Here is a 14,629-nt window from a genome sequence, read left to right on the forward strand (position 1 = left end):
AAGGAAAACATGTTTGCTATGGGATGTTCTGTATGCTGTGAATGTGTTGCTCTGATTGGTTGATAAATAAAAGCGATAATTGGCCAGTAGCCAGACAGGCACTATAGGGAGGATAAACAGACAAAGAGAATTCTGGGAAGTGGAAACATGAGTCAGTAGACACCAACCAGCCCACTGTCCAGGGAGCAGCATGTAACAGAACACAGGTAAAGCCACAGAACACGTGGCAACATATAGATTAACAGAAATGGACTGAGTTTAATGTAAGAGCTAGTTAGTGGTAGGCCTAACTAAGCTAATAGCTGAGCAGTTTTAATTCTGAGTGATTATTTTGTAAGTGGCTTCAGGGTCCATGGGCTGGGCAGGACCAGAGAAAACTTCATCTACACATGTTTGTGTTGCTAACAGGCTTCACATTAAATGACAGACAAGTTTCAGATGTGACTTGTCACTAAAGGAGCATGCTCTGCAATGACTGTTCTCAGTAATAATTACTCATGTCTCTGGTAAATGACTAGAAAGAAAAAGGGTTAAAATCTAGCCAAGTTTTGAGGGTCTAAGAAAGTGTTCTAAGGTATATAAAACTCTGAGGATATGAAAGCTTAGGTAAGTTCTGAGGGTCTAAAAAATGATTTAAGGTGTGTAAATGCAAGTTTTAAAGATATAAAAAAAGTGATTTAAGATATGTGAAATGCTTTAGATTTCTTATCCCTTCTATGCTTTTATTATACTAAGATTTCAAAAGTTCAGAGTTTTAACACTGATCAATAGAGTTCTGATAAGATGGTGGAGCACTGACTGCTTACTATGCAGTCAAAAGCTCAAAGCTTTAAATTTCCTTTGGTTGTCTTCTAAGTATAGCCTTAAAAATGCTTCTCACTGAGCTAAAAACATGTCTCTTCAGTCTATGTAACTGGCTCTCTGGACAAAAAAAAATGTTCATGCTTTTTAACCCAAAGCTAGTTTTTGTTATGACTTGAAAGTGTGAGTCTAGTCCAGCTGTTTCACAGACACCCATTGGCTGCCTTTTTCTACAATGTGTATTTCATATAAACAGTGATAATGCTAACATAGCTGAACTTTTATCTCTTTTTGTAAACTAAAGACTTTATGTAAGCTTCAGAGAATTGAGGGAGTCATAAGACTTGGATCTACCCCTCACAGGTCAAAGGGACTCCAGATAAGTACAGCCTAAGTTTCCGCCACCTACCCATTCTTGAGGATGGATCTCTCTCTCCTTGTCTTGGGACTCTACCCTCCCCTAATCACTAGGACCATGGGCCTGAAAGTTCCAAATGTAAGATTTTCCTAAAGTTTAACTTCTGTCCCTAGTCTATATCCATCTCAGGAGATTTCCACTTGTGTGACAGATGCTATCCAGAAGTCAGCTGCAATCTACAACCTACTCCAAATGACAGAAAGCTCTGGACTTGCTGAAAGTTGATGTGAACCAGTTTAGTCAAGGTAATTGTTCCCTGTCTTCTCAGCTGGGTCAATTAACCAGATGCTTCTGATTAATGCCCCATTCCTGAATCCCCTCCTGGCCTTTGACTAGCATGCCAACATTCCTGACACCTGACAATGATGTCTTGGCTTCAGCAAGAATTAGTTACAGAAGATAGCATATCTCCCCTTGTCCCCAACAGGCTAGAATGTTAGATCAAAAAACAAACAAACAAACAAAAAAAAAAAAAACCTCCCTGGCATAGAGGACAAAATAGCTACCATAGTGCCTATTGGCATATCAAGAGAGGTACCTGTTAAAACCAAATAGAACCAGATCTAACAACAGGTAGATTCATTAGTTGAAATAGTTCTACAATGTGATAGGGCACTTGACCTGCTTTACACAGAACAAGGAAATGCTGTATGGCTTTAAGAGAAAGTGTTTATATACAAACTACTTAGGCATCATTGGAAATAATGAACTCTAAGAAACATTGCAAAAAACAGGGACCTAGGGTAAAATAAATAACTGCCCATTTTCTTTTCAAGGCTCCCTCTACAGAGTAAACTCTGTTGTTAGCCATTTCAAGGCCTTTGACCCTTCTGTTTTCAGCTAATTATTGCTAGCTCTTGATCATTAATGCCTTAACTAGATGATAATTCCTATCTGGATACCATTAAACGGATGGTTATTAGATTGCAAAAATATAAACAAGTACCTATCACAGTCAAGGATTTGACTCAGCATACAACTCATAGGAGAATATGAAACCAAAACATTGACAGCATTCGCTATACTCCATTGACCAAAGCAATTTCATAAATGCCAAAGGAGTATAGGTTGGAGTGTGAAAATTTGTCATGTTCTTGTTGCTTCAAATATGAAGTTTTAGGCTTTGGGGATAGGAGAATATATAATGGTAAATATCAGCCCAAAGAAATTTTAAAGAGAATCACCATCAGGAAAGAATTACATCTAAGCCTCCTCGGCAATATCAAGTTTCCTCAGAGACAGGTCAATTGCCTGACTCAATCACCTTGAAATGAGAATAGAAAAATAGACAAAAGAGAAAGAATGATTTTATGGCCCAGTAAGAGGTCAGGAGAGATAGAGGATCATTCTGAAGCTCTGCAGTCTTTTACAAAGAACCAATAATTAAAATACAATCAGCCTCCTGCAGGATCTACTTTCAAAGGGCTCATCAAGGTGATTGGAAAGTAACTAGTAAAAGTGTTCTCCTGGCATCTCTTAAAATGAAAGTATGTCCTTATAAATCCTTTGCATAAGACATATGAGGATATCATTGCTGGTAAGCTGTTTTTCTTCCTCTTAACATACAAGCATTTGTTTTAATTATCACATAAGTACAAAAATAAATACATGTACATGGGTACACTTCTTGATTATTTTCAATATTATTATTATGATGATGATGATGATGATTAAAATATTATAATATTATTCTCATTCCACTTTAAGTATCACTTTGAAGTATTTTTATGAATATTATCGTCAAGGGTATACAATGAAAAAAACTCCTTGACTTTATATTTTAAAAATATATGTCTTATTTAAGGAGATGCCATGAATGCATTGAAAGAATAAGATGGCTGTTGGGAAGGAGTCTGGTGGAAGATCCGCCTCATCTCCCCTCCCCATCTCTTTCCCCAAACCCGCCCGTTCAAAGCCCACCAAACACAGCTCCTCCCCCAGAGAGGCTCAAGACCACTCCTACAGGATTATATAAGCGGCATCCCAGAAAACAGACATGTGATTCTTCTGGTCTCAAACCCCATCTCCACTCTGTGGGGCTGGGGAATCGCCTGGGAGTGCTTTACCCATTAAACCTAGGCTTTCCAATTCTGCCTGATTCAGTTTGTCACGTTGGCGGAGAGGCCTTCAGGAGGCCTAAAACTTACCAATGGCTACATGTTATTTTCTGTGATGATGTACTGATATGATGATATTATTTAACATATTAGAATTATATTCCTTTTTATTTTTAAAATGGTCATAACATTTAAATTTTAATCAATTTTTAATTGGCCAGTAAAAATATACACATATATACAATGATTAAATCAAAGACATTTACCCATCACCTCACATACTAACTTTCTTCTACTACTAGAATCATACTTCAAATTTGTTGCTTTTCAGGAACATGGGATTAGGCCCAACTGCCTCCTTTTCCTGTGTTGGAAACTCAGAATTTCTGATCTGCAGACAAGAACCGACATTTCTACCTTCCCAGAATCAACCTAAAGCCTCCTCTGCATCCCGACAGCCACTTGGTTCACTGTACGGCCTATGCTTTTCTTTTTTTCCTGCTCAGTACCTCCCTTTCAAATCGGTGTTAGTCATCCTGAAACAGATTTTAAATTTTAAAACACTGACAACATTTTAAATACCATTTTTATGAAGAATGGCCCCACGCAACAAAATTTGATTTTATCATTTCTACCCCTCCCTTCATCCCCTCCTCACCCTTCTGCCCTTTCACCCCAGGCATCCGTCTTTCTGCTTTGACGTCTGACATGACCCCTTGTCATCTCACTCCTTTCTCCACACCTCTGGTTTGCCTTTTGAGGTCACCTATTGTGATTTCCAATTAAATAGCAATTTTTGTCTAAATACTAAAGTCCTGATTCTTCTATTAGATCAAGCCACAATTTCAAGTCCTAACAGAAACAATATAACAAATTGTCAAATGTTATCAGGCAATGGTGCCTGAAAAGCAAGTTCAAGCCCTGACAAGGCATGAAATAACAGGAAACTCTCATCATTCAGCAGCTGTTGACTGAACTTCACTAAGGGTCAGGATTTGCACAGCTTGCTGCAGAAACACAGACTAATAAGGCTTACTCCTCCATCTAGAGAGCATTCATACATTTTTATTCTTCAGGTAAAGTAAGTATTAAGGAATAATGGTGCTGTTATGAAAAACCTACTAACCTTCAAGATATAAGAACATAGTGTTTAGAGAAACAAAACATAAAGCAAAATGTGGCAGAGTCCATTGAATTTTTATTTTTCAAGAGTTTTTAGGAGGATGCAATAGTAGCATAACGCTTTTGAGCATCCTGTCATTAAGCTACAATTGTTTCTAATGCTGGTATCCAGGAATCATTCCTTTCCAGCAGAGACAATGTCTGCTCTGTGTGCTAATTAAAGTCTGAGTCTAACTTTGGAATATCATTTTCATGATCAAGTAACACTTGCCAGTCATGGTGCTACCTGCCTACAATGCCAGAGCTTGGAAAGCTGAAGTAGGATGATAGAGGATTTGAGGCCAGCCTAGGACAGAAACATTAAATCCTCATCTCAAAATTAAATAAATCTAGCCGGGCGGTGGTGGCGCACGCCTTTAATCCCAGCACTCGGGAGGCAGAGCCAGGTGGATCTCTGTGAGTTCGAGGCCAGCCTGGGCTACCAAGCGAGTTCCAGGAAAGGCACAAAGCTACACAGAGAAACCCTGTCTCGAAAAACCAAAAAAAAAAAAAAAAAAAAAAAAAAAAATTAAATAAATCTATCATAGCTTTTGCACAGCTGAGAATCTGAGACATGTAGACTAGAAATGGCCATCTGTTTCCCAGTAAGCCAAAGAAACACCATTTCAAATCCCCAAAAGCAGAAGCTAGAGTAGGAGCATGCTTTAGGTGCAACTTCACAAAGATGGGCTGGTGCCACTGCAACAGCAATAAACAGAATGTTTGAATGTGTTTGAGAATAGGAGGAGCAGACACCAATGCCTTGAGGAATCACTGTCTTCTCATGAAGTCTGTCCCTGGTGCTAAATGAATAAAGAGGCCATTCTTCAAACATAGATGGCAGGGAGGGCAACAGTCCCAAACTAGATGGTTATAATCAGCCAGAATAATACTGTCTGAGAGTGTTCTGAGAATACCCTGAGCTCTGCCATTCTCACTGGCTGAGGGCAAAACCAGTTTCCAGATCTATACTGGTGCTTCTGACAAAAGACAGAGTAAAGTGGAGTACAAAAAGAAGATATGAGTCTAAAAGTTTCCTACGTCAGCTGGTTTCTCATAGCTGATAAAGTATATAAAATCCCTCATGTCTCTTCCAAACCCAGTGGGGGGAAAATTGCTGTGCCTTGTATCTACTCCTTTGCCAGGATTTCATGATCTGGTCAAGGATAATTCATGACACTGGGTAGAGAGTTAACAGAAAGCCTTGAAGCTTGTAATTAATCCTAAGAGTGGGAGATGATTGAACAATGACTCTAACAACAGAAGAATAAATGATGACACAGTGACAGACCAGACAAAGGAGTCTAGTGCAAAGGGAAAATTTTACTGCAATTTCCATTTTAATTCTGTTGAACTATTATTTAGGAAAACTCTCTAGATCCGCTAGGAATATTAACTCAAACCTTCAGAGTTGTCAGCGAAATGCACTATGACTTTATTTTTAATTCCTTATGACTTTATTTTTAATTCCTCACTGCTTCAGAAACCCTGAGAGTAAATGGAGAGAAAATGGCCTCCTCTGCAACCTATACACTGACCATAGAAAACCAAGCGTCTGCCTTATGCTCATTTCACATTTAAATGATGGCACGGTCAGTACCCTGTTCTGTCTGTGACATTTGTTTAAGTTTAATTGCTGCACAATTAGAAAGCTATTTTATTACATTGAAAATGGGCATTAATTTTTAAAAAAATGAAATGTCTATATCTCAGGTCCTTTAAATACCAGCTAAGAAAAACTCACACTAGAACAAAAAGAGATTTACATTTTTAAATATAAAAATGTCCCTTTGAGGAGATATAATTAACCTTTACTGAGATTTCACTAAGTGCTAAGCATTGGCTGATATGTTGTATAGAAACCACATCATTTAGTTCTCACTCTGTCTTTTAAGGTCTTACAAATAGATGGGTGCTGCTGGAGATGTAGAGTCCCAAGCAAACTCAACTTCATTTGTTCCTCATCTTCTTGCCCATAACTCCATAGACTGCTCCCCACCCTATGAGTTCTGTGCCCTTGGTATCCTGAAAGAGAGTGTAAGGATAAATGGAATTTTAAATATTGTATCTTTGAGACAGTGTGGAGAAGAAAGCAAATCCTAAAAGTTTTATATTTACTACACTTAACTAAACAGGAGTATTTTGCATATTTTTTGTCATACCTAATTTCCGTTATTCACGGGAAAATCCAGAAAGAACAGTAGGAATATAGCAGATGTGTTTTACAAAGACAGTTGATAAATGCTGCAGTGGATTGTGAAGTTTCTATCAACCAGACAGAACACAGCACTCCCTACTGGAGACTAAGTAGGAAGCACTGGTCACAAGTTAACAGGAATGTGAGTTAGTTTAAGCAGAAGGAGGGGTACAGAGTAATAAAAATTCTTTAAATTACAATAACACACTGGACAGATTCAAAATGCTCAGAATCAGTAAAGCTCTAGTTACAGCCTAACATTAAAATCTCTTCTAGTGATGGCCCATAGTGCATAGAAGTAACTGAACATTGGGAAAACCAATTCATATTCTTGGGATGGCTACTGTAAAAAAGAAAAGGAGAAAAGAATGACATCAATGGATGTGCTGAAGTGGGCTGGTGAAAGCACAAGAGGCCTCAACCTTGCACAAAGAACTATAGGCAGCAAAGGAATGTTAAGAGTGGGAGAAATAGACCGGACAGTGGTGGCGCACGCCTTTAATCCCAGCACTCGGGAGGCAGAGGCAGGAGGATCTCTGTGAGTTCAAGGCCCGGCTGGTCTACAGAGTGAGATCCAGGACAGGCACAAAGCTACACAGAGAAACTTGTCTAAAAAAAAAAAAAAAAAAAAAAAAAAAAAAGAGCGGGAGAGCACACCAGTTGGTTATCCAAAGAAAATGTCAGTCCTGAAACATAAGTACGAGTAACACTATACAAACTGAGCAGGCTATACTTAGGAATATATCAAATATATAAATGGATATAAATAGATGATATAGAAATATGCATTTAACAGCAATTAATGAAAAAAGGGATCATGAATTTGAAAAAGAACCAGAAAGACTATATAGGGAATGGAGGTAGGAAAGCGAGAGAAGAAATGATGATGTAAGTATATTATAATCTCAAAAAAAAGGAAGAAAGAACTGAGCATTATTATTTTCAGATCCTGTGTCCTGTTTGTACAAATGATAACGACAGGACCACTGTGGAAAGCAGTTTGCCGATTCCTCAAAACTCAGACATAGAGCTAACATACAACCCAGCAATTCCACCTAAGGATGCACACCAGAAGACAGAGAGCAGTGACTTGAGTAGGTGTTTGCACACTGATGCTCATAGACACTGATGTTCACAGTAGTCAAATGACAGGAAGAAATGTCCATGAATGGATGAAAACATGAACAAAATGGAGTATGTACTTATATGCACACATATTTATGTATACGTTTATTAACCCTTTAAAAGTATTGAAATTCTGGGGTTAGAGAGATGGTTCAGCAGTTAAGACCACTGGCTGCTCTTCCAGAGGACCTAGGTTCAGTCTTCAGTACCTGTATGGCAGCTCACAATCATTTGTAATTGTAGAGGGCACAGAACCTTCTTCTGGCACCTAGTTGGCAGCAGTAGATCCCTAGGGGCAGGCTCCAGGTTCTACACATTCTTCCCTTCCTAGTGTGTCACATTATGAGGAGCTTCTGCCACATGCTCCTGCCACTGTGTTCTACACCACAGTATTGTCTCTCACCAACACCATGCTAGACCAGACATTCTCTGAAACTGTCAACCAGTGTTAACCCTCCCTTAAGTTGTTTCTGTCCCACATGCTCACAGTGGTGCCAAAGTAACTAATAGTCTTTCTAGTAAGAATTTTAATAATGTAGCATAACCATTGGCCCAGAGAGAATCTAGTACACACACACACACCAAACACCCACACCTGGTAAATTACAGGGATACAACGCTGAGAAGTACAAACAGACTTAGAAGACAAGGAGAAACATTTCACTAAGAAGGATGGCACTTCATGGCCCTCCAATGTTAGACAACAGGGATTTCCATAGTGTATGGTTCCATTTAAATCTGAATACATTAATTCATAATTTGGTGGCACTGAATTGTTCACACTATTTCAACAATATCTAGGAATCTCTCGTGTCAGTGGATACTTCAGGTGATAGCCTGTAAAATCTATTCCACCACCTTCACCAGTGTGTGATTAATGAATAGAATCAATTTTGAAGCTACAAGCATTGGTGGGTTTTTCTAACATTTTTACTCTCAGTTCTCAAAAATTGAAGCAAAGAGGATTTATTTTCTAACTGTGTTTCAGTAGTCAGTAAAAGAAAACATTCTCCAAAAGACAGGAGTGTTTTTCTATTTCTGACTTTCAGTCAACCTGATAGTCTCCCACCTACGTGAACAGCTTTCAGAGTGGGTTTGGATGACAAATTAGAGAATATGCTTGGAAACTGGATGACAAAATGATGAAATGAATGAAAGGTAATTCACAAGAAGAATTCTGCAGTTGAGATCACACTGTCCATGTCCGTTCCTGGCAAACAGCAACTGTATCAACCAGTTAGGTCAGATCATATTGACCTTGTCTTCTAGGGCATTCTAAAGCTCCTTCTAACTCACAATGAGAACACTTTCTAGAATGAGGCAAGTGAATTACAGGCATTTAGCTACAACATGTCTCAGTTGTAGCTTCTAATGTTGAAGTCTCTAGAGAAAGTTGTCATGTTAGCAAGAGTAAGTAAAACTACAGAAGGATGAAAATGTGAGAAACAGTGTCCTCTCTCACTTGAAATTATAATCAAAACGGAAAATGAACAGAAAGGAACCTTCATGAATTTCTATTGTGACAGTCATGCAGTTAATATATGATATGATATAATATTATACATTATATGGTTATATATTTAAATATATTATAATTTAATTCTTTCTGGGTTTACTCATTTCTTTTGATAACTAATAGGTTTCTTTCTCTTCACACACTTCAACTCAATACTCCTGGGAAAATAAAATTATGAGAAATAAAATCTAACTACTCATTGTTATATCACTGCATTAAAATTTCCACAAAATAACACTTTATTGAAAGTAAAGAATTCAATGCTGGCAAGATAGCTGAGTCAGTAAGGGTACTTGCCACCATGCCTGACAACTTGAACTAGGTCTCCAGAACTCACATGGTAGGAGAGAACCAGCTCCCAAAAGCTGTTTTCTCACCTCAACACGTGTGCCCTGGTACACAACCATGCACACAACATAAATGATTTTTAATTATATTTAAAAGTATAACATTAAATTGTGTTGGAACTGAGGAAATCTATTCCCTACCTATTAAATGTGTCAAATTAAATGTGTAACTGCAATAAAGTTAGATTTTTTTTAAATTTTAAGAATCCTCATATTTATTCTTCTCTCACATAATACATCCCTACCGCAGTTTCACCTCCCTCCCCTTCCCCAGATTCCTCCCACATCCCCTCTCCCCCAACCCCACTCCTAGCCCCCCACTCCACCCCCATCTCCTCTCTAAACAGAGAAAGCCACCCAGGGACATCAACCAAACATGGCATGATATGCTACAATAAGACCAGCACATACCATCATAACAAGGCTGGACAAGGTGACCTAGTAAAAGGAAAAGTGTCCCACAAGCAGGCAAAAGAGTCAGGGACAGCCCCCACTCCCACTGTTAGAAATCCCACAAGAACACCCAATTACTCGGCCATAACATATATGTAAAGAACCTAGGTCAGACCTACAGGTTCCCTGATCTCTGTGAGTCCACCTGAATACCAATCAGTTGATTCTCTGGACCGTGTTCTCTTGGTGTCCCTTCTGGTTCCTCTGATCCTTCCTCCACCTTCTCCCCAGGACTCTCTGAGCTCCACCTAATGTTTGGCTGTGGGATTCTGTATCTGCTACCATCAGTTGCTGAATGAAGTCTCTCTGGTCTCATTAATTGTGATTTTGCTAGGTTCCAGTCCCAGAACACTCTGCAGACAGTAAAAACTGTAGGTCAAAAGATTTGTGGTTAAGTTGGTGTCCCAATGCCTCCATTTGAATTGCCTAGTTACAAAAGAAGGCCTGTTCTGGCTCTGTATCCCCCATTACTAGGAGTTTTTCCTAGGGTTACTCTTGTAGATTTCATGGAGTCTCCATTGCACTTGGGTTCCACTTCAGCCCAAAATGTCCCCCAATTCCAGTCATTTCTCCTAGTATTTTCTCCATCCCTCTCCCCTTCACTTGATCCCTCTTGTTCTCAACCATACCCACCCCAGTCTACCAGGAAAATCTATTCTATTACCTCTTTCCAGGGAGATCCTTACATCCCTCCTTAAGTCCTTCTTATTATTTAGCCTCTCTGGTTCTGTGGACCTTAGCATGACTATTGAACTTTTAGTTTACAGCTAATATCTACTTATAAGTGAATACACACAATGTTTGTCTTTCTCAATCTGAGTTACATCACCCAAGATGATTTTTTTCAAGTTCCATGACTGCAAATTTCATGATGACTTTGTTTTTAACAGCTGAGTAATACTCCAATGTGTAAATGTACAGCACTTTCTCTATACATTCTTTAGTTGAGGGGCATCTAGGTTGTTTCTAGTTTCTGAACATGTTTCCAGTTCTATGAACACAGCTGAGCAAGTGTCCTTGTGATGGGATGGAATGTCCTTTGGTTATAGGCCCAGGAGTGGTATAGCTGAGTCTTGAGGTAGATCAATTCCCAATTTTCAGAGAAACCATGATATTGATTTCCAAAGTGGCTGTTTAAATTTGAAATTTCAACAGCAGTGGACGTGTGTTCCCCTTGCTCTACATCCTTGCCAGCATGAGCTGTCACTTGTATTTTTGATCTTAGCCATCTGATAAGATGGAATCTCAGAGTCATTTTGGTTTGCATTTCCCTAATGGCTAAGGATGTTGAACATTCTTTAAATGTTTCTCAACCATTCTGCTTTCCTATGTTGAAAATTCACTGTTTAGATCTGTACCCCATTTTTAATTGAATTATGTAGTTTGTTGGTGTTTAATTTCTTGAGTTATTTTGTATTTTGGATATCAGCCACTGTCAGATGTGGAGTTGGTGAAAATCTTTATCCACTTTTGTGGTTGCCATTTTGTCCTATTGACAGTGTCCGTTGCCTTATAAAAGCTTTTCAGTTTCATGAGGTCCCATTTATTAATTGTTGATCTAGTGCCTGTGCTATTGGTGTTCTGTTCAGAAAGTTGTCAATGCATTCAAGGCTATTGCCCAATTTCTCTTCTATCAGGTTCAGTGTATCAGAATTTATGTCGATGTCTTTGATCCACTTGGACTTGAGTTTTGTGCAGGGTGATAGGGATCTATTTGCATTCTTCTTCATACCAACATCCAGTGGGACCAGCAACATTTTTTGAAGACACTATCTTTTTTCCATTGTATGCTCTGGCTTCTCAAAAATCAGGAGTCCATACATGTGTGGATTTACATCTGGGTCTTCAATTCAATTCCATTGATCTACCTGTCTGTTTTTATGCCAGTACCATGTAGTTTTTATTACGTAGTACAGTTTGAAATCAGGGATAGTAATACCTCTAGAAGATCTTTTATTATACAAGATTGTTCTAGCTGTCCTGGGCTTTTTGTTTTTACATATGAAATTGAGTATTGTTCTTTCAAGGTCTACAAAGAATTGTGTTGGAATTTTGATAAGGATTTCATTGAATCTGTAAATTGCTTTTGGTAGGATGACCATTTTTACTGTTAATCCTACCGATTCATGAGCATGGGAGATCTTTCCATCTTCTGATATCTTCTTCAATTTCTTTTTTCAGGGACTTAGAGTTCTTGTCATACAGGTCTTTTACTTGCTTGGTTAGAGTTATCCCAAGATATTTTATATTATTTGTGGCTATTGTAAAGGGTAATGTTTTCTTATTGCTTTCTCAGCCCATTTGTCATTCGCATATTGGAGAACTACTGATTTTTTTTTTTTTTTTTTTTTTTAGTTATTCTTGTATCTGGCTACTTTGTTAAAGATGTTTATCAGCTATAGAAGTTTCCTGATAGAATTCTTAGGGTAACTTATGTACATTAACGCATTGTCTGCAAAAAGATGCTTTGACTCCTTTCTTTCCAACATGTATCCCCTTGATCTCCTTTAGTTGTTTTTGTTTGTTTGTTTGTTTGTTTTGTTTTGTTTTTCGAGACAGGGTTTCTCTGTGTAGTTTTGGTGCCTGTCCTGGATCTCTCTCCAGACCAGGCTGGCCTGGAACTCACAGAGATCTGCCTGGCTCTGCCTCCCAAGTGCTGGGATTAAAGGTGTGCACCACCACTGCCCGGCTTCCTTTAGTTGTCTTATTGCTCTAGCTAAAACTTCAAGTACTATATTGAATAGATATGGAGAGTAGACTTTTATCATGAATGGATGTTGGATTTTGCCAAAGGCTTTTTCAGCATCTAATGAGATGACCATGTGTTTTATTTTGTTTTTCTTTCAGTTTGTTTATATGGTGGATTACATTGACAGATTTCCTATCATTTTAAACCATCCTGAATCTCTAGGATAAAGCCTACTTGATCATGGTGGATGATCTTTTTGATGTATTCCTGGATTCCATTTGTGAGTATTTTACTGAGTATTTTTGCTTCAAAAGCCACAGGGCTGAAAAGATTGATAGTTAAGAGCATGGTCCTTGCAGAGGACCTGAGTTTGGTTCTCAGCACCTCACAGGGTGACTCACAGCCACCTGTAAGTCCACTTCCAAAGGAGTTCAGCACCTCTAGCCTCCATGAGCACCTGCATTCCCATGCAAGCACACACAAACACACACACACACACACACACACACACACACACACACACACACACACACGATTAAAAATAAAATCTTAAAAATCTGAAAAAACTGCATAACTTTGACAACACTGAATACAACAAGCAATTTGTCAATCAAAATAATGCTTGGTTACTTACTAGAACAGAAATCTATGAATCCTAGGGCTATACTCCCTGGATTTGGAGTCTGTCTATGAGATGACCTGTTGTTTCTCTAGTATATTTCGTATAGAAATGGAGATGACAATGACAATCATGATAATGATGATGACATTATTTTGTTCTGAAAATTAAACTAACAAGTGTAGATTTTATAAGACTGTTGGATTCATAGAATGTTGTATTTCTAGCCACTGGAAGTTCTGAAATCCTCATGCAGCATTTGCCGGTAGGAGGAAAAAGTAACATTTTGTCCTAATATCCACCATTTTGTCGCCCTGCTTTCTTTTTAAATATCTATGTGCTTGTTCTCCTAAAGGGTAGGATTGAACAGCAAATCCTCCTCTACCCATCTATTTCATTTGTGAATTTGGAAGAAACTCTCTTCGGCTACTAGTAGCATTTGACAATGTCTTTAAAGCCAGTAAAGCTAAACATGTATGGAACATGAACATGTCAAAAGAACATACTGATTCTAGTAGTTCCAGGGAAATTGCACATTTGTATACCAAATTGAGTCACTCTTTTAGATACCAGTATTTTGCTGATATTTTATCTGTTAAGCTGTTCAGATTTGACAGTGAAGGTTAAAATATATTCTTATTATTTTGGCCAATGTTTTGATCTCTCGTCTCAGATAGAAATGTTTGTTCCTTATTACTAGGAAATAAATAGCAATGCCCTTATAACTTTTGAACAAGAAAGCATCTGATCATTCTGGGGACAATTTAATGGTGCATTAAATGAGACAACCTTGTTTTTTTGTTTTTTTGTTTTTTTTTTTTTTTTTTTTTTTTTTTTTTTTTTTTTTTTTTTTTTTTTTTTTTTTTTCCAGAAGCAGCCGTGAAAAACAAGTGAGGTGATAGGGAAAATAAGACACTATGGATTTCAAAGGGCTGGTCTGTTCATCAATGCACCACAATCAGATAAAACACTGCAGGGCACACACAAGGTTTCATAAATAGAGCTACTGGTGAACCAAAAGGTTGATTTACCTATTACTATGGAGCAGAAATTTTTGGACAAACTCATTCTCCACTTGAAGAAGGGTCATCACCTAAATGTGAAAGGAAAGAATGAGCAGGTGTGGACTTCTCCCTGTGACTATGTGCAAGTCCAGAGATGGGCAAGGTCCAGAGATGCTAAATGTTCCACGGCATAGAAGGAAGTGCAGGGGACAGTTTCGGCACAATCTAGAACAAGAAAGTTT

Source organism: Peromyscus maniculatus, chromosome 7 (genome assembly GCF_049852395.1).
Source record: "Peromyscus maniculatus bairdii isolate BWxNUB_F1_BW_parent chromosome 7, HU_Pman_BW_mat_3.1, whole genome shotgun sequence".
Taxonomy (NCBI): domain Eukaryota; kingdom Metazoa; phylum Chordata; class Mammalia; order Rodentia; family Cricetidae; genus Peromyscus; species Peromyscus maniculatus.